Genomic DNA, 19,452 nt, shown 5'->3' on the forward strand with positions numbered 1-19,452 from the left:
CACAGCAGTGAGAGGCCCGAGTACCGCAAAAAAAAAAAAAAAAAATTAAAAAGTTTAAGTTTAGATATTGTCAATCGATTTAAATTTTAGATTTTTGAAATTGTGGTGTTAGCCAGTTATTCCTATCTAAAAGTGAAGGTTAGCATCCTAGGAATAAGTTAGATCATCAGTAAATAGACTTGGGACTCAATACAATAGAAATGATCTTGTGATTAAGAAAACACATATGGTCACCAAGAAAATAAATGTAGAGAATAGTGAAGCGAAACAAAGTCAGGACTTTCATTTAATTCCTGAATTTGGCTAGCAGGTAAAGCCAGGGCTTTAAAAGTTAGTAAAAGTGAGTGGAAAAGGAAAGTAAGAGGGAAGAAATAGTGAATTCAGAAATTTAGGTGGTCAATTTTGTTTCTTTTTATGGCTGAGTAATGTTCCATTGTATATATGTGCTACATCTTTATCCATTCATCTGTCGATGGACACTTAAGTTGCTTCCATGTCCTGGAATAGTAAATAGTGCTGCAATGAACATTGTGGTACATGTCTCTTTTTGAATTATGGTTTTTGCAGGCTATATGCCCAGTAGTGGGATTGCTGGGTCGTATGGTAGTTCTATTTTTAGTTTTTTAAGGAACCTCCATACTATTCTCCATAGTGTCTGTGTCAATTACATTCCCACCAACAGTGCAAGAGGGTTCCCTTTTCTCCACACCCTCTCCAACATTTAAATACCGTATGCTAACACATATATATGAAATCTGAAAAAAAAAAAAAAGGTTCTGATGAACCTAGGGGCAGGACAGGAATAAAGATACAAACGTAGAGAATGGACTTGAGGGCATGGGGAGGGGGAAGGGTAAGCTGGGATGAAGTGAGAGAGTGGCATGGACATATATACCCTACCAAATGTAAAATAGCTAGTGGGAAGCAGCTGCATAGTTCAGGGAGGCAGCTCAGTGCTTTTCGACCACCTAGAGGGGTGGGATAGGGAGAGTGGGAGGGAGGGAGTCGCAAGAGGGAAGAGATATGGGGACATATGTATATGTATAACTGATTCACTTTGTTATACAGCAGAAACTAACACAACATTGTAAAGCAATTTTACATCAATAAAGATGTTTTAAAAAAATAGAACAGAATAGAATAAAATAAAATAAAATAAAATAAAGAAATTTAGGAGGCAGTCCTGGGTCAGGCCCAGCCAGGGTGAGGGCCAAGGCAGAGGTGCTGGAGTGCAGGGGGTGGGCTCTGCAGGGAAGTGTGCCAGAGGGGGCACGGGGAGAGCAGGGTGCTGCGGTTTGAGCTTGAGGGTGAAGTTTGTGAAGCAGGAGGATGGGCCAGCAGTCTGAATGCCACAATGGATAACCATTTTGCTACAGCATTTGTAATTGCTTGTGTGCTTAGCCTCACTTCTACCATCTATACGGCAGCCGCAATTGGCACAGACTTCTGGTATGAGTATCGAAGTCCAGTTCAAGAAAATTCCAGTGATTTGAACAAAAGCATCTGAAATGACTTTGCTAGTGATGAGGCAGATGAAAAGACATAATGATGAACTTTTCCGATATAATGGCACAGTGGGATTGTGGAGACGGTGTATCACTATACCCCAAAATACATACTAGTACAGCCCACCTGAAATGACAGAGTCATTTGATATGGTCACAAAATGCATGAGTTTCATGCTAAATGAGCAGTTCATGGAGAAATTTGTTGATCCTGGAAACTAGAACGGTGGGATTGATCTTCTTCGGACCTCTTTGGCGCTGCCAGTTCCTTTCACCTTTTGTTAGTCTAGGTTTGATGTGCTCTGAGGCTTTGACTGGACTTTGTGCTTGTATCCGCTGAAGCTTGTACCCCCACCATTGCCACAGGCATTCTCCATCTCCTTGTGGGTCTGTGTACCCTGGGCTCGGTGAGTTTCTACGTTCCTGGAACTGAACTACTCCACCAGAAATTAGAGCTGCCTGAGAATGTGTCTGGCAAATTCGGATGGTCCTTTTGCCTGGCTTGCGTCTCAGCTCCCTTACAGTTCATGGCTTCTGCTCTCTTCATCTGGGCCGCTCATACCAACCGGAAAGAGTACACCTTAATGAAGGCATATCGTGTGGCATGAGTGGGAATCTGCTTGCTTTACAATTGTCACTTTTATGGTTTTTTTACATTAATATTTTCCCTTATCTCCCCCCCCCAATTGTTTTTAACTTTGTGGTGTGTGTGTGTGTGGGGGGGGGTGTGTGGGTGGGTGTCATTTCATCCTGAAAATTCATTTTATTTATTCACACAGATGGTTTCTTAATACTGCTAAAATTTATATGGAACCTGAGTGAGTCCATTTATCAGACAAACTAATCTAGGTTCAGAGTCCAGACAGAAAAAAATGGGTAGACTCTTGGCACAAATTTGTCAAAGAAAATTGGTAGTAAGGGGTTGACCCAAAGCAAGTTCTTCTGATGTCTGTTGGACTTCTCAGTGTAGTAACTGTATGTGTTTAACTGGAAACTCTAGTTTCTTTGGGAAACCTCTTATCATCGTCAAAACTTCTATTCACTTTGCTGTTGTAGATAGCCTGTCAGCCAGAGGTATTAGTGCTATTTTCAAGGACTTAGGCTATCTAAAAATAAGGAAATTACCTAAGATCTTTTTCCCAAAATATTGGCATATAGCTTCATCTGAGGTGAAATGTCGCGGTTGTTTACCTATACTGTGTCTGTTTACAAGAAAGGAAGTGTTTACATGGAATTTTAACTTTGTAACTGCACGAATTCCAGTTCAGCTAGACAAGAGGATTAACCTTATTTCACTTTTTTTTTTAACTCTCCTTAATATGTCAATAGGATTTTCAGTATCACCAAACCATTTTGGATTTTTGTTCCTTCCCTCCTCATACACCAGGCTTATTAAAACAGTGCTTTCTTTTTAACACCACATTGGGGTCCCAGAGTAAAATTCTCCAACCGCCATCTATTTATTTCAGCTAAGTACCATAAAGAAGGTTCCACCATAATGACCCCCTGGAGCTATGAAAACTACCACAAGACCTAAAGCTTTGGCTGGTCATTAACTTCCAAATATGGTCTTTATTTCTTGTGATGAAATGATGTGCCTTTCCTTGCCTAATCCCTTCCTGGTGTGTATCAACATTATTTAATGTCTTCTAACTCAGTCATTATTTTATACATATGTCTATAAACACTGAACTTTAAAAATCTTATTTATTTATTCCATTACTGCAGTACTTGACAGATTTTTTAAAAATGTAACAGTAATTTCTTACAAAATCCTAAATCTTTCTTAAATAATAAAATATGAGAAGAGAGAGGAAAAAAAAAAAGAAATTTAGGAGGCAAATGATGAACACTGGCCAGGAAAATATTTCAAGAAAAACTTCAACCTTGGAAATCAGAATAGAAGAGGAATGAAATAAATGTGTTAGTTAAAATTGTTTAGTGATCTTTGAGACCCCAGTTTCATTAGGTACAGAATCCTAAGTATATAAAATAAGTCAACTATATGGAAGATAAGGCACCAACGGTAAATTCATTTTCTAAGGTTGCTGAAAGAAAATGGAAAGAAAGTGACAAAACAGTAAGAAGTTTGGGGGCAGCAATAATCGGAGAAGTGTGTTTGTATTTTTGTTTATTTTTCTCAGGGGGTTGTGTGTTGCTTATCCCAAGTATATTTTCAGGCAGAGGGAAAGAAAGTAGTTGTAAATGAAAAATTAAAGAAATATATGTAGATAGATAAATAATTTTACAGGACATATTTGATAAATCAAAGCCCTAGAGAAGACAGAACAATGAGTAGGATTAGAGCACAAGCGGAAGGATCAGCCTTGGTTAAAAAAGATTCTTTCTTTCTCAGAGACTGTAAAATGGAAAAGAGGGAGAAGCTATAGAGTGGTTTTAGAAATGAAAAAGTTGGATGATGAGTCTGGGGAGGCTTGTGGGGAGGCTTGTGGGGAGACTTAAATTTCTCAGTAAAATGGAGGAGTAATATCATCAGGCCTTTTCTAATCAGTAATATAGTTTCCTTAACTTGGTAAACTCCACTGCCAGCTATAATGTATTGACCACATTTATGCTGCTGTGCTCTTTAAAATGCCTGGAAACTTTTCTCCTCATTCCTGACAGTATTAATGAAATGATTCCATTAAGGCACAAACTAGGCTAATATTTTATTCAATTAATTTATTTAGATTGAGTCTGATTACTTAGGTATCATGATAATCACCCTGGAAGCATTTGAATAAAATAACCCAATTAATTTAATAAATTCTTAATTTACTCTTGCATTCCAAATGTAATTAAAGAAATCAGTTTAACCCATTAATATGGACTTAGCAAGTTGGTTTGTCAAATGAAGACAAAGCAACAAACAAAAATGTCACTCATAAGAACTTTCTCCAGAAACATCAAGTCATTAATGTTCACAAATTTTCAAAAAAGGATGCATAATGATAGCATTATTATTTTATATTTGAAGTAATTTTTACTCCCAAGTGAAATTCTGATTTCTTAACAAATTATAAGCAGCTAATTTTGATTCTACTTATGCATTAGTGAATACTACTATGAATTAAATCACTTTCTTTCCCCAAGAGCTACATATATTAAGAGCTGCTATCAATAATCTGGTACAAGGATCTTGGCCCTCCTAGTATATTCTCCCAGGAAAATTCAATAGCAGCTGTGTGGTAGAGACATAATAAGATGAAAATACTTATATAGACTTTGGTATACCTGTGACCTTTTCAAACCAGAATCACCCAGGCCAGTCTTCATTAGAGCGGAGACCCAACCAAAATAAAGTTCAAGTAACAGAAAGAACACATCCTCTTGACAAGATTGCCTTCAGTATTTTGTAGTCATAATTTGCAAAATGATATGGCAAGCTTTCCTGAACCAAAGAATCATAGGACTACTGATCCCCTGTGATGAAAAATATCACTCCTTCAGAAATTGGAAGCTTTCATGAACTGCATTTTGAAAAGCCATATGTATCCCAAAAGCCACAAAGTGTCATTGCTTTCTGGTACTTTAGTAACAAACACTTAAACCTGAAAAATATGGGGAATGGAACACTGGCATTTCTTTAATCTGAGGACTTGATGAGAAAAATGATGCCTGGTAATCCATGAACGGTAACTCATACACAAGGAGTCAGATCTAGAAGCCAGGGGGAAAAGTAGGTGCACATACCTGAGGTCAATGTTGGTGATTTGGTTAGTAAATTAATTCCAAAAAATTATCCTAAATTGTGTCTTCCTTTTAGGCTAATAATCTTGGTATCATTGCTGTCTTTGGCAGCTGTTATTAACAACCCTGCAAATATATCTCTGCCTCTATTCTCAGAAAAACTCCTCTTCATTCTTGTGGGAGATGTCTTACAAAGCCCAAACAAGTAGTCATCTAATTAGAATGGGCATCAGAGTCACAAGTATGTTGGATTCTGAACCATCCCTCTGCTATGCTCTAAAGCTTGTTGGCAGAGAAGGAAAGAGAGAGCTGTTTCCTCCAATTCATCTCCCTTCTTTATAGCACTCTCACAATTCCCCCAACAAAATGAAAATGAGTCAACTGCATAACCCCATGGCAACAATGTCCAGTCAAAGAGAAAAGTGAATCTTCATAGAGGACATTAGGAGCAGCCTGGCATACTCACTTGTTTGCTACTGACTGATGGTGTCATAGGAACTCTCAACCTCTGCCTAGGCCCTTCTTTTACGGAACTAAGAACCTGAAGATTCAGGAGCATCAAAAAGTCAGAAGCCAAAACAAAGTCTCCTGCATTTGTGATATATGTTGCTTCTTCTTAAAATGAAACTAATTCTGCAATAGTTCACGATTTATTTTAAAAGAGATGCATACGGCATGCTTAAAGGATAGATATTTGCAATACATCTGTACTGGATTTTACACACACACACACACACACACACACACACACACGCTACTGAAAGTCTCAGCTTAGCCAACCCTCTATCATTAACTTTATTTGATCACTTCTGATTTAGTAACTAGGAATCAGTTGGTACTCACATGGAATATTTCTTTACGGTGCTCTGGGGAAAATGGATTTATGAAGTTGTTTTCAAATTATATTCATCCTTGTTAGTATTTTGAAAAAGAAAAAGGAGAAAACAACACACTGGGTTATATATATTCTCATTTTCTTGTCCAAACAGTTTGTTGCAAGGAGACTACAAGGCCACCTTGGGTTATTTTAAACTTCTTTCATTTGTAGCTATGTTTTTGGCCTTCATATGTGTTTATTAAGTGTAATATTATCTGTTTTGTCTGGCTCCTCAAAGCAGCAGCCAGACCATAACAAAGTGAGTGTTGAGAAATACTGTTAACAAGATCAAGATATATACACAAATATTTGCTGCCATCAGCCTTCCTTCACCACAAGAAATTATTTAGGAAAAAGAAGCAGAGTGCCTTGTTCAAAGCAAATCCATGGCCGCAAATGCCATCATTATTATTACTTTGCACTCTAATGTCTCTGCCTTGTTTTTTCCATCTTTTCATACTCATATAATGATTTCTTTTGTTCTAACTTTATCTCAAACCCATAGAACCCTGACACCAACTCTCTCTCACGGATGCCTGCTTTTTGGGTTGTTCTTTGTTCCTTCTCACATCTTCTCCTCAATTATATTTTTCCTTATTTTCTTCAGACATAATACTAGTTTTTCATTATCTTCATCTTCCTTCTCATCCTGCCCTTGCAACCTACAGAGGTAATTCTTTATATATTTCTTCCTGTAGGGGAGAAATTCAACTGATTTGTATCTAGCTAGAGGGAAAGGAGAGGAGAGAGAGAGAGAAGAATAGTTCTTCTGAAGTATTTAGTGTCCAACACATGAGACCCCAGCAAACAATATTTGGATCTTCCACTGAGAGATGGAAGCCCAGCCTTTACGTTTGGAATCTCCCTGGTGTGCACATACTTTCTCCCAGGTCGTCAATTCTAGGTGCTACTCTGAAGGGATTTTGCACATCAAATTACAATCCCCAGTCAACTGACTTTAAGATAGATTATCAGGTGGGCCTGACCTAATCACATGCACCCTTAGATCTGTGTCTAGAGACATAGGAAATCAGAGACTCAAAGTCGGACATGTTCCTGTTGGTCTGGAAAAAAGGAAACACTAATAAAGGACTGTGAGTGACCTCTAGGAGCCAAGAGGGATCCCTGGCAACATTATTTAAAAATGGGGACATTCCTACAACTACAAGGAACTGAATTCTGCCAACAGGCTTAATGAGCTTGAAAGAGGACATGGAGCCTCAGACAAGGATGACAGTGTGACCAACACTTGGTGGCAGGCTTGATTATAACCGTGTGAAACCCTGAGCAGAGAACCTTAGCTACACCGTGCCCAGACTTTTGACGTACAGGAACTGTAAGATAATAAATTTACATTTCTTTAAGCCACTAAGTTTACAGTAATTTTTACACAGCAATAGAAAATTAATACATAAATAAATTATTTATAAATAAATTGCAAAAAAGCAAGTTTGTCATATATCTGCTGTTGCATGGTTGGGTTCTAATATGCTAAAATTATTTTTAACAAAGAAAATTTCATGATTCCAAAATAAAAGGGAAAATGTCTCAAAAGCCTTATTTAATTGCTTACTAATATTTATATCTATAGATACAGCTAATAAAGATGCTGAAATAAATTATTACCGGTATCTTAAAGAATTCAGAATACAGGAAATTATAAGCAACAAACCACTCTTATAACATCACAAGTATTCATTGATTTTAAGTTTTGGACGCTGAACAAAGGCCTTAGAACCACTTATGTTTTAAAATAACTATTGCTAAGTTCTTTAATGAAGTGCTTCAAAATACTGTAGAAAGGAGAAACTTTGGACTCACCAGAACTCCCTCCCCTTCTCTTTTCATCCTTAGTGAGGGAGATACATGTCCACGGTGTTGACAAGGGACAGAATAACAAAATTTGGGGCAGATTCCATTCCTTGAAAGTTTTTTCCAGTGTAGAATGTGTTGTTAACTCTTGCCTCTCCATTGTATGATATATACAATGCCTAATTCCCAATTCCCCCCTTTTTTCTTCCTAGTAGAAGCCCTTTTAATCCAGAGATTCACAATACATCTAGTCCTCAAGGAGGATTTTGATTTGTTTGTGCCAGTTAGATCATGGCCTTCCTTAGTCTAGAGGTAGACATGTGAATTAAGTTTTCCCAATCAGATTGAAGAAAAGGACTATTTTCTAGGTTTAAGGGAGAAAGCTCCCCTCTCCTCTCCTGCTGGCAGTTCATAAGAATTAATGTTGCTCAGGATGTCACTGGCAGCCATCTTGAAACCATAAGGACAACCAGCCCTAGGAGGTAGCTGAGTACAACAGAGGAGAAAGACGAAAAGGAGCTGGATCTTCGATTATATTAGGCTTCTCATTACAACACACTTGGAGCTCATTCTACCTCTGTACTTCCAGTTATATTAGATAATACATTTCTTTGTTGGTTAAACCCCTTGGAGTTGGGGTTTTTCTGTTATCTGCACCTCAAATATCCTAACAGATAATGTGAGAGATCAATGCTCACTGTCAGTATGCTGTTTAAACTTCAGCTGAGCTTAATTCTCAAATGTAAAGCATTTCAAAGGCCTATAAAATTTCATCTCTAGTTTCCCAGGCAACTATCACATGTCACTCATGGATGTTCTGAAGCTCACAGGTAATATTCCATCTCATCATCTCAATTTTAAACCTGGAGAAAGACAAATGAAATGGGTGCCAATAAATCCTCAAGGCTGCAGAGATAAAAGAAAAGAATGAAAATCCAGGAGGCAAAGGAAAGTAAACAATCTATTCTGCTATCTAATTTCCCCTTTTCCACTCTTTGTTTTCATTTCTCTTTTTTAATGCTGCCATGAGAGATTCAAAATTAGATATAAATTTTTCTGGAGGCTAAGTCCTTCTTTCTGCATTAGTTTTCTGGACTCACCTGACGCTTGCATATAAGTAACACCACCTCCTGCAGAGAAAAGATTCAACAATTCCAAATTCATAACCTAAGACCTTTTGTTCTCTTCTCTCCCACATCATAAGAATAAAAATCAATCTTAGACCTAAATAGGTATAATAGACTTTAACGTAAATCATTTAAATGCTAATATTCTTTCTCTCTAAATGATTCTTTGATAAGGCTGAATTATATGCAAAATGATGGAAATAAAATTGAAAAATTATTTTTTGTCAAATTTTATAATGTTTTTTCCCATCATAGGCAATAAGTTGGAGATAATTTCAAGCCAGGGTAGGCAGCTTTGTTCACAGTTGCTTTGGATAGTAACCAAATGAGACTTCCATTCAGGCCACAGAAGAAATCTCATGAGACATAAAACATTCAGAAAAGCTGAGGACTTCTATGTACCCAAGAACTACTCAGCCAGAAACCCAGAAAGCGAGATCATCCCTCACCTGAACTGCTCATTGGCTCCATATTGGCTTCTTGGCTTCCACTTCTTTCCTGCTATCACCTACTGTCCACACAGTAGCCAGCATGATCCTGTTAATTATGAAACAGAACATCATCTCTGCTCAAAACCCCCAACAACTTTTCATCTCACTCAGAACACGATGGCCATCAGACCTCCATATAATGTCACCTTCTACCACCCTGTTTGACTTTGTATTCTGTGCTACTTTCCTTCTCAAAGTCCACCCCATCCACCTTGGCCTCCTTGATGTTAAAAATGCCAAGTATGCTTCCACTCAGTGCCTCTGGACTTACACGTCCTCTGCCTATGAAGTTCTTCTCAGAGATATTTCCTTAGCTCTCCCACTTTAAGTAGGTTTCTGCTGAAATGTCCCTGTATCTATTCAGATACTTTCATTACTCCCTGCCCAACCTATACAAAATAGCACCTTCTATATCACTCTCCATCTCCTCACCCTATTTTCTTAGATTATTTTCATAGCATTTGTCATCCCTGAACATATTACATAATTTATTGTCTATCATCCATGACAACATGAGCTCCATGACATCAGGAACTTCCCTTTGTTCATTGCTTATATCCCAGCACTTCGAACCAGTACCTGGCACTTGGTAGAAGCTAAATAAGTATTTCTTAAATACATGAATAAACTTTTATTTCAATAAAAGTTGCCAAGAATATTCACAATGTATCTAGATAGAATACTGTTTTAATGAAAGCCATTTTATCATATAATTCTGTATAATGAGATTATTTCTCATTCTTTTGCTTTTAAAAAAAAGTTATTTCCTTGGAAACAATCTAAATATTCATCAACAGAGGAATGGATAAAGAAGATGTGGCACATATATGCAATGGAATATTATTCAGTCATAAAAAAGAATGAAATAATGCCATTTGCAGCAACATGGATGGACCTAGAGATTATCATACTAAGTGAAGTAAGTCAAAGACAAATATCATATGATATCACTTATATGTGGACTCTAAAAAAATGATACAAATGAACTTATTTACAAAACAGAAACAGACTCATAGATCTCGAAAAAAAAACTTATAGTTACCAAAGGGGAAACGTGGTGGGGGAGGTGATAAATTAGGAGATTGGGATTAATATATATGCACTACTATATATAAAATAGATAAACTGCAAGGACCTACCGTATAGCACAGGGAACTATATTCAACATTCTGTAATAATCTATATGGAAAAAGAATCTAATAAAGAATATATATATATATAATTCACTTTGCTGTACACCTGAAACTAACACAACATTGTAAATCAACTCTACTCCAATAAAAATTTAAAAGCTATTTCTTTTTAAAAGGGAAATATATATTAATTACAGAGAAATATGTATGTGCATGTGTACATATGTGTGGAAAAATGTAAAGGAAGGAAAACAATGTAGCTACAATTCCATCTATCAAAGGACAACCACTGTTACAAACTATATAGGAAGAAGGTATTTTCATTTCCTGGGAAACAATTTAAATTAACACTTCATTCCATGGATTGAAACATTTTCAGTTTTTGCTAAGAAACTGAGCAAGGCACCATCAAAGACTCACTGACTATTCAGCACAATGTTAGGCTTGATTATTCACAAAGAACACACATTTCAGATGGTCCCAACTGGGAGAAGCCTGGTCTCCCCATACTAGAACAAATACCAGCTTTAGCAGTTTTCTAGGAAGTAGACAAAGAAAACAAACAAATCAACAAAACATCAAAAGGCAAAAACCAAACAATTAAAAATGTCAGTGAACTTCCTCTAGCATTTCATTCAAATACAGTTATAAGTGGAGCAAAACTATATTTACCTTCCCTAATGCCTCTATGTTATTAGCAATTAAAATGTCCCTCTGTAAGAAGCTCAAGGCCCTACATCCTTTCTTTGAATTATTATCCATGAATCAATTACAATTTGATATTTTATATATATATATATATATATATATATATATATATATATATAAAAAAACGTACAAAAAAAATTTTAAATAAAATTTATGTTAAATCTCTTCTGGCACTGTGGCTGCAGCTTTCAACTTTTACATAATTGACTGTGCTATGACTGTTTGGATGTTCTTCTAAGCTTGTAGCACATATCATCAGCATTTCCATAATGTCAATATTCTAGTTAAATTTTGTCCTTTGAATTCATCTACCTAAATAAGAAAATTCAATTTTGAAATTAATTCATCTCCATTCATTTATCCAGCAAAACAAGTTCAAATTATGTATTTTCAAGTTACCTAAGGTTATAATGTTTTTAGAGGTTTGTTTCATTTGAATTTTCAAAATCATATGGCAGATGTTTTCAAATGACATATTTTTGTTGTTGTTGTTGACATTCCCCATTATATATATATCTTAATACTCCCTCTGGAGTCCTCAATAGGACTGCTTAAAATGTTACTGGGAAAAACAAAAAAAGACATGACATGCTGACATGCAAGTCAGTGGCTTAGGAAAGACTATTCCCATACTGAGGGTAGTCAGCTTAAACTGACTCAGCCCAAGTCCAAAAGTTTAAATATTTATAGTGTTCTTTGTCTTTTATCAATTCAGAGATTGTTATTTTCCAAAATTTAATTGCAATCTCCATTTTACTAATAATATTCATTCTTCTTATAGAACAGGAAAACTCAGCAATGCACAGAGGACAGATTGTTTTGATCTAAAACTCATGTCCTACACTAAAATTTAGCCCCAGTTACTGGGGAAGATATGTCATAAAGCCACCGTCAATAGGATCTGTGCTCTAAAGAGAGAAGCAGGGGCTTTATTTTACTACTAGGAAATGCACCGTTAAACAAATCTATACGTTTTCTTAAACCACAATCTAAGACCATCGAGCAAATGAGCGAGAAATTTAGGTTAAGGCTTGAGCCTCCTTTAAACATTTATCATGACATTACAGGAATACATTGTTCCTCCAGCTTCCCAAATAGGTGCCACATGGAGAAGCTAATGTCCAAGAGCATCTAAAGTGTAACCATAATGTTGACTCAGAGTATGCATATCCTCATTCATTAAATCTTATGTTTATTGATTGATGCCTACCTTATGTTAAACACTCTTCTAGGGGCAGGGGAACCAAGCAAAGTCCTGTCACTCAAGGAGCTTATAACCAATCATCTCACAAAAGCCGAAGGTTTAACCAATATACCTCAGGCTTCTCAGAGTAAACAGATAGATGTTTTCGGGGGATTTAATCTCATGATATATCCAGTCTTGTACCATTTAAAAAATGTCCTCAGCATCACCTGGGGGTGCTTATAAAAAGTAGATTCCTTGGCCCGCTTGACACTGAATCAGAATCTATTAGATTACGGCCCAGATATGCACTCCATTGTCAAGAATTGGAAACCAGCAGAAAAGAGAATAAAAGGAATTTCCAAACCTCTCCCTCTCCACTCCTTTGTCAGCCTGAATCCAACCCCTCTGGTGTTTCTCCTCCCTCTAGTTCACAGAGCTGAAAATGTTGTTCAGCTTGATGTAATAATGATAACTATAATCATACAAATTGCATATTCCACTCCCCGTGGTGCTGCACAGAGAACTGATGGCCTTGTGCAGGCAGGGCAGTCATGTATCAAAGCTGCAGGACCTGTGTAGAATTCAGGAAATGCCAGTGCTCTCCTTCGCTTTATGTTCCTTGTAACCTTGCCGTCTCTCTCAGTTGCTGTAGCAGAGAACAGGTAATCCATCAAAAGAGAAACATCATAAACTACCCTTCTGCCTTCCAAAGTACCCTTTTCTCCTCCGCCTTCTGATTTCAAAATTGAAGCTGGAAGGAATTTTAAGACAGTGTGGAATGCTTGGGGCTCTCAGAATCCTGGCCCCAGCCTTTTGGTCCTCAGCCTATCCCAACTGAGTCTTTCTTATTAGAGAGATCTCCTCTCCTCTCAAAAGACACTGGACTTTTCCAGAAAGCAGTCACAAATTCCACAGAAATTGCATTGCGGGCAAGGACGCGTTTCTATCAGATTTGTCAAGCAGTCTGGTTCAACTTCCAGTGCCTGACAAGACCTGTGCTCATCTCTGAATGTGCCAGTACTTTTGCACAGTTTCCTCACATGTGGGAGTATGGGAGTATGTATATGTGATCTTTTCTTTATGCTTTTGAAAGAAGAACAATAAAGACCAAAAAGACACAGGAAAAAAGGGGAGGAAAATTTATCATGAAAATTTAATCCATATCCAGTGTTTTTAGCAGTTTGGGAGCAAGTACAAACTCCATTATTTGTGCAGCTATTTCTGTCACCTCCCAGTGATCCTCAGAGCTGGACCCTCCACTGCCCAGGGAGACAGAGTTTTGCAGTTTTTGAAGGCAATGAAGGACCCTGGTCATAAGTTTATTAGGATGTAAAACCCAGCTATTTTACTGGAAGCATTTCCATTTTTTATGCATACTGAATCTGCTAATGGACTGTCTCATGTTCTTTGCTCTTTTTAATTCAATATTCTGTCACTTTCATTTTCAAGATGTCTCAAAGAAAACTAAATTATTATGATGTGCTTGATATGCAAGAATCAAAATGGACTAATATCCTAACATACCTTCAGTTTAGTATTTGTGGACCAAAGATTGTTTTTATAGGTAATTTCTTAAAATGTATGAAGTGCCCTACTTCCATTGTCACTCACATAAGAAGGTCAGTGACACCATTTTATATGAACTAAGGAAAATTTCAGTTTATTATGGAAATAAATGTACTAATCAATCTGTTGAGGGAACACTATCATAGAGTTATTATATGTGGATTCTCCACCATATGTAGCTTATATGTAAGGTATACATAGTACTTAAACATAAACATGGGTACATTTTTCCCCCAATAGAAATTAATCATCACTGCTTTTGAAAGCCACCAGTGCCTCTCTCAAATAGCAACTCCTTTATTCCACATCCAGAGGTAGCCCATTCCTTTTTTTTTTTTTTTGATAGCTTTATCACCTATGTCTGTATCCCTAATCAACAAAATTTAATTTTATGTGTTTATTAACATTTTTATAAATGAATTTTATAAATTCATTCATTTTGCTGTCTACTATGTTTACTTAATATAACTTGTGACATTCATCTAGATGATAGAGTTAACTTTATTTTCACTGCTGAATATTATTCCATTGTACAAATATCACACTTTTTTATTTATTCAGTTTTTAGTCAGTGGACATTTGAAGTGCCTCCATTTTAAAATTTTCTTTTATTTTTCACTCCTAAAAATAAATTAGTTCTGGGACTCCCCTGGCGGTCTAGTGGCTAAGACTCCACACTCCCAATGCAGGAGGCCTGGGTTCAATCCCTGGTCAGGGAACTAGATCTCGCATACCACAACTAAAAGATCCTGCGTGCTGCATCTAAGACCCGGCACAGCCGAATAAATTAAATAAATAAATATTAAAAAAAATAAATTACTTATTTTCATCAGATATTGTTAAATGTAAACAAAATCTAGGTTTTAACTTCCTGTTAGATCCACAAAGAAGTAACTACACTGTGCAAGGTTCATTGTTTGATTCTACTTAGGAAGTAGGCCACGGATGTTTCTTTAGCTTTGTTTATTGTTTTCTCCCCTCTGTTTCTGCAGTTTGAACCTCTCTTCTCATTCCCCACCATTGTACCCACTTTCCACAGAATTTCCAATATACCAAAAACAAAAACACAAAGAAAACTTTACTTCACATAGGCAATGAAAACATGCCCTGGCAATCATAAAGAAAATAGTAAGGAAATCTTTCTGTACTCTGTCTCCTGCCTATTATTTCATATTGCGTGTATTAAGGTATGTGTTTTTACTCGAAATATTTGTGAAATTTGTTGGCGAATTTCTGTTCAGAAAACTATCTGTGTAAGTTTCTCAGCACCAAGTGTCTACTTCTGATTTATTAGCTCCAGCACCTCTCTTGGACATCTGCTGCATCTCCAGGCGGCTCATCTACTTGTCCCCTTTGGCTACTGAGCTTTACGGACTGTTTCAGGAAGTTTATTACTACTGCAAAGATGGAACATACTGCTTTGTCAGTCAGCCTCTCAGTCAGACAATGCTATTACTTGTCTAGTCCCTGCACTATTGCCTCTCACAGATGAGGGGGTAATAGGATGCTGTCTAATCTTCTCCAAACACATTTTGCCAGTAAGAAATAGGAAGGAGTCCTCACACTCGGCCATTTCAGATATAGCCCTGCTTACCTGGATCTTAATGGTTCTTAAAGGCTCTGGAATTTGATTACTGGTTACTAATCCTGCCTTCTCCACTAACTATCTGTACATTCTTAATCAAATTAGGTAACCTAATGCTGCCTCAGTTTACTTGTCTGGAAAGTGGGATATAAAACAATACCGCATCAGTTAGTTCTTGCTGTGTAACAAAACCCGAAAACTTAGCAGCATAAAACAATAATCATTTATTATTTCTCATGACTCTGTGTGTTGTCTGGGCTGGTCTGATGTTCTGTGCTGGACTTGACTGATCTCAACATGACTTAATCAGGATGTACTCTCAGCTGGCAGGTTAGCTGAGGATTGGCTGGTCTAGGAGAGCTTTAGTTGGGTTATTCAGCTCTGCTGCACATGGTCTCTCAGCCTGGATTAGTCCTCATGCTAATGGCAGGGTTTTAAGAGCATGAGGACATAATTAGCCAAATGTTACTTCGCTAAAGCAATTCACAGGGTTAGCCCAGAGTCAAAATAAATGGAAACTACAAAGTTAAAGCAGAAAAGGAGGCAATACTTGGGTCCATCAATACAATAATTTTACCTAATAATGTCAATCTCTAATCAAAAATGTGAGAATTAATCCATGCAAATATCTTGGTATAATGTCAGATACATAATAAAAACTGGTAAAGAACCAGTTATCACCCTACTATCTAGGAGAGGAATAATGTCTTCTTGTCCAAAATATGTTTATTAAATAGAAAGGCAATGACTGCTTTCTTCTGTTCCCGGAATTAAGAAAAGAATTCCTAAAAAAATTATCACTGAAAAAAATGTAGACTTTATTCCCAAGAACCTCTATATAGGGAGTCAGCAAATACTTTCTATAAAAGGGTGGAGAGTAAATAATTTAGACTCTGAAGGCCATATGTCTCTGTCACAACTACTCAACTCTACCATTGTAGTGAGAAAGCAGCCATACATAAAAATGTCACCAAATGGGCACAGCGATGTTCCAACAAAACTTTATTTACAAAAACAGGTGATGCATCAGATTTGGCCCAGAAGCCATATAGTTCACTGTTTCCAAATGTAAATGAACAAATGACCTAGCATGTGAAAGCCTGGGAAGCTTATAAAGAACTTAACCAGTTAGTATGATTTACTCCTAGGTTCACTAGTCTTCTATTTTATTTTTTCTGAAGTTTTCAGTATACTATTGAAATGACAATTATTATGAGGCATATACACTCCAAATATCAAGCAATCAACAGATAAAGCCTGTTATACCAGAATATGGATACATTGGTGTAATATAGGTTGTATTTCCTATACAAAGTTTTCATTGTATAGGAAAACCAAAAGAGCAAATCGTTTTCAGATTATTTGCCATAAGAAAGCTCTTAAATAATATAGCTTATTGATGATTGATAGAAGATTCCTGCCCATATATTCAAAGCATGGCAATATAAATCACATATTTTCATTTGTAAGGAGTAAATGATATTCATATTCTGATGCGATTTATTATTTTGAAGTTGAACACAATGTGACTTTATAAGTATGAAGGTGCATTAGACTGTGTTATTAATGTTACAATAGTTGGGTACAGCTATAATTTGGCTCCATAAAAAACAGCAGTAATATATTTTGGATGCTCTAAATTAACAGTGATTTTAAAGCTGTGATAACATAGGCCATCGTAAGACATATATTAATGGAACCATCTAGTAAGAAGTTTACTCTTCCACTTTACTAAGAAGCATCTTTCGGGCAAAGAATTATTTTTACTGCCTAGTCCTTCTTCATGGCAAGTTTTGAGTGTAGATTTAGAGAGGGAAAATCACTCAGGAAATATTGAAAATCTACAAACATGTGTTTGGAGAAAATAAAAATCGATCATAGCATTACAACCATTTCTATACATTTTCCATGTATAGAAAAGTTAACTTTTCCGAAAAGTTGTCTTATTAGTTCACTTACATTTGCATTCAATCTCTAAATATCCCTTGCTCGGCAACTCTTATTCAACTTTCCTGATTATATTTATCATAGATCACGTATATTCTCTGGTTTTTGTTTTTTGGGTTTCTTTTGGTATTTGAGACCTGTGGTCTTAGATTTTTTTAACACTATTTTTTTTAACATCTTTATTGAGTTTAATTGCTTTACAATGGTGTGTTAGTTTCTGCTTTATAACAAAGTGAATCAGCTATACGTATACATATATCCCCATATCTCCTCCCTCTTGCATCTGCCTCCCAACCTCTCTAACCCACCCCTCTAGGTGGTCACAAAGCACGGAGCTGATCTCCCTGTGCTATGCGGCTGCTTCCCACTAGCTATCGATTTAACATTTGGTAGTATATAAAAGTCCATGCCATTGTCTCACTCCGTCCCAGCTTACCCTTCCCCCTCCCCGTGTCCTCACGTCCATTCTCTATGACTGTATCTTTATTCCTGCCCTGCCCCTAGGTCCTTCAGAACATTTTTTTTTTTTTTTAGATTCCATATATATGTGTTAGCATACGGTATTTGTTTTTCTCTTTCTGACTTACTTCACTCTGTATGACAGACTCTAGGTCCATCCACCTCACTACAAGTGACCCAGTTTCATTTCTTTTTATGGCTGAGTAATATTCCATTATATATGTGTACCACATCTTCTTTATCCATTCCGCTGTCGACGGACATTTAGGTTGTTTCCATGTCCTGGCTATTGTAAATAGTGCTGCAATGAGCATTGGGGTACATGTGACTTTTCTGAGTTATGGTATTCTCAGGGTATATGCCCAGTAGTGGGATTGCTGGGTCATGTGGTTGTTCTATTTTTAGTTTTTTTAAGGAACCTCATACTGTTCTCCACAGTGGCTGTACCAATTTACATTCCCACCAACAAAGCAAGAGTGTTCCTTTTTCTCTGAACCCTCTCCAGCATTTATTGTTTATAGATATTTTGATGATGGCCATTCTGACTTGTGTGAGGTGATACCTCATTGTGGTTTTGATTTGCATTTCTCTAATAATTAGTGATGTTGAGCATCTTTTCATGTTTCTCTTGGCCATCTGTATGTCTTCTTTGATGAAATGTCTACTTAGGTCTTCCACCTATTTTATGATTGTGTTGTTTGTTTTTTTGATATTGAGTTGCATGAGCTGTTTGTATATTTTGGAGATTAATCCTTTGTCCATTTCTTTGTTTGCAAATATTTTCTCCCATTCTGAGGGTTGTCTTTTTGTCTTGTTTATGGTTTCCTTTTCTGCGCAAAAGCTTTTAAGTTTAATTAGGTCCCATTTGCTTATTTTTATTTGTTTTTGTTTTGTTTTTTCTCTTTTTTTCCATTTGCTTATTTTTGTTTTTATATCCATTACTCTAGGAGGTGGGTCATAAAAGAACTTGCTGCGATTCATGTCAAAGAGTGTTATGCCTATGTGTTCCTCTAAGAGTTTTATAGTGTCTGGTCTTTCATTTAGGTCTTTAATCCATTTGGAGTTTATTTTTGTGTATGGTGTTAGGGAGTGTTCTAATTCCATTCTTTTACATGTAGCTGTCCAGTTTTCTCAGCACCACTTATTGAAGAGGCTGTCTTTTCTCCATTGTATATTCTTGCCTCCTTTCTCATAGATTAGGTGACTATAGGTGTGTGGGTTTATCTCTGTGCTTTCTATCCTGTTCCATTGATCTATATTTCTTTTTTTGTGCCAGTTCCATACTGTCTTGATTACTGTAGCTTTGTTGTATAGTCTGAAGTCCAGGAGCCTGATTCCTCCAGCTCTGTTTTTCTTTCTCAAGATT

At 36.6% G+C, this 19,452-nt stretch overlaps 1 long non-coding RNA gene and 1 pseudogene across 1 annotated transcript in view; one reads left to right on the plus strand and one right to left on the minus strand.

Annotated features, from left to right (window-relative positions):
- The first annotated feature begins 1,134 nt into the window (after nt 1–1,134).
- Nucleotides 1,135–2,135, plus strand: LOC113619305 (claudin domain-containing protein 1 pseudogene; annotated as a pseudogene).
- A 3,800-nt stretch (nt 2,136–5,935) lies between these two features.
- LOC113619243 (uncharacterized) overlaps nt 5,936–19,452 on the minus strand; it is a 71,558-nt gene continuing 58,041 nt past the window's right edge. The window contains exons 2-4 of the long non-coding RNA XR_003432334.1: nt 9,461–9,548; nt 8,583–8,747; nt 5,936–6,106 (exon numbers count right to left, since the gene is read on the minus strand). This is a non-coding gene — a long non-coding RNA (uncharacterized LOC113619243). The remainder of the gene's footprint in view (nt 6,107–8,582; nt 8,748–9,460; nt 9,549–19,452) is intronic.

This window comes from Aethalodelphis obliquidens, unplaced genomic scaffold (genome assembly GCF_003676395.1).
Source record: "Aethalodelphis obliquidens isolate GAN/ISIS:26980383/991018 unplaced genomic scaffold, ASM367639v1 scaffold1, whole genome shotgun sequence".
NCBI classification, from domain to species: Eukaryota; Metazoa; Chordata; class Mammalia; order Artiodactyla; family Delphinidae; genus Aethalodelphis; species Aethalodelphis obliquidens.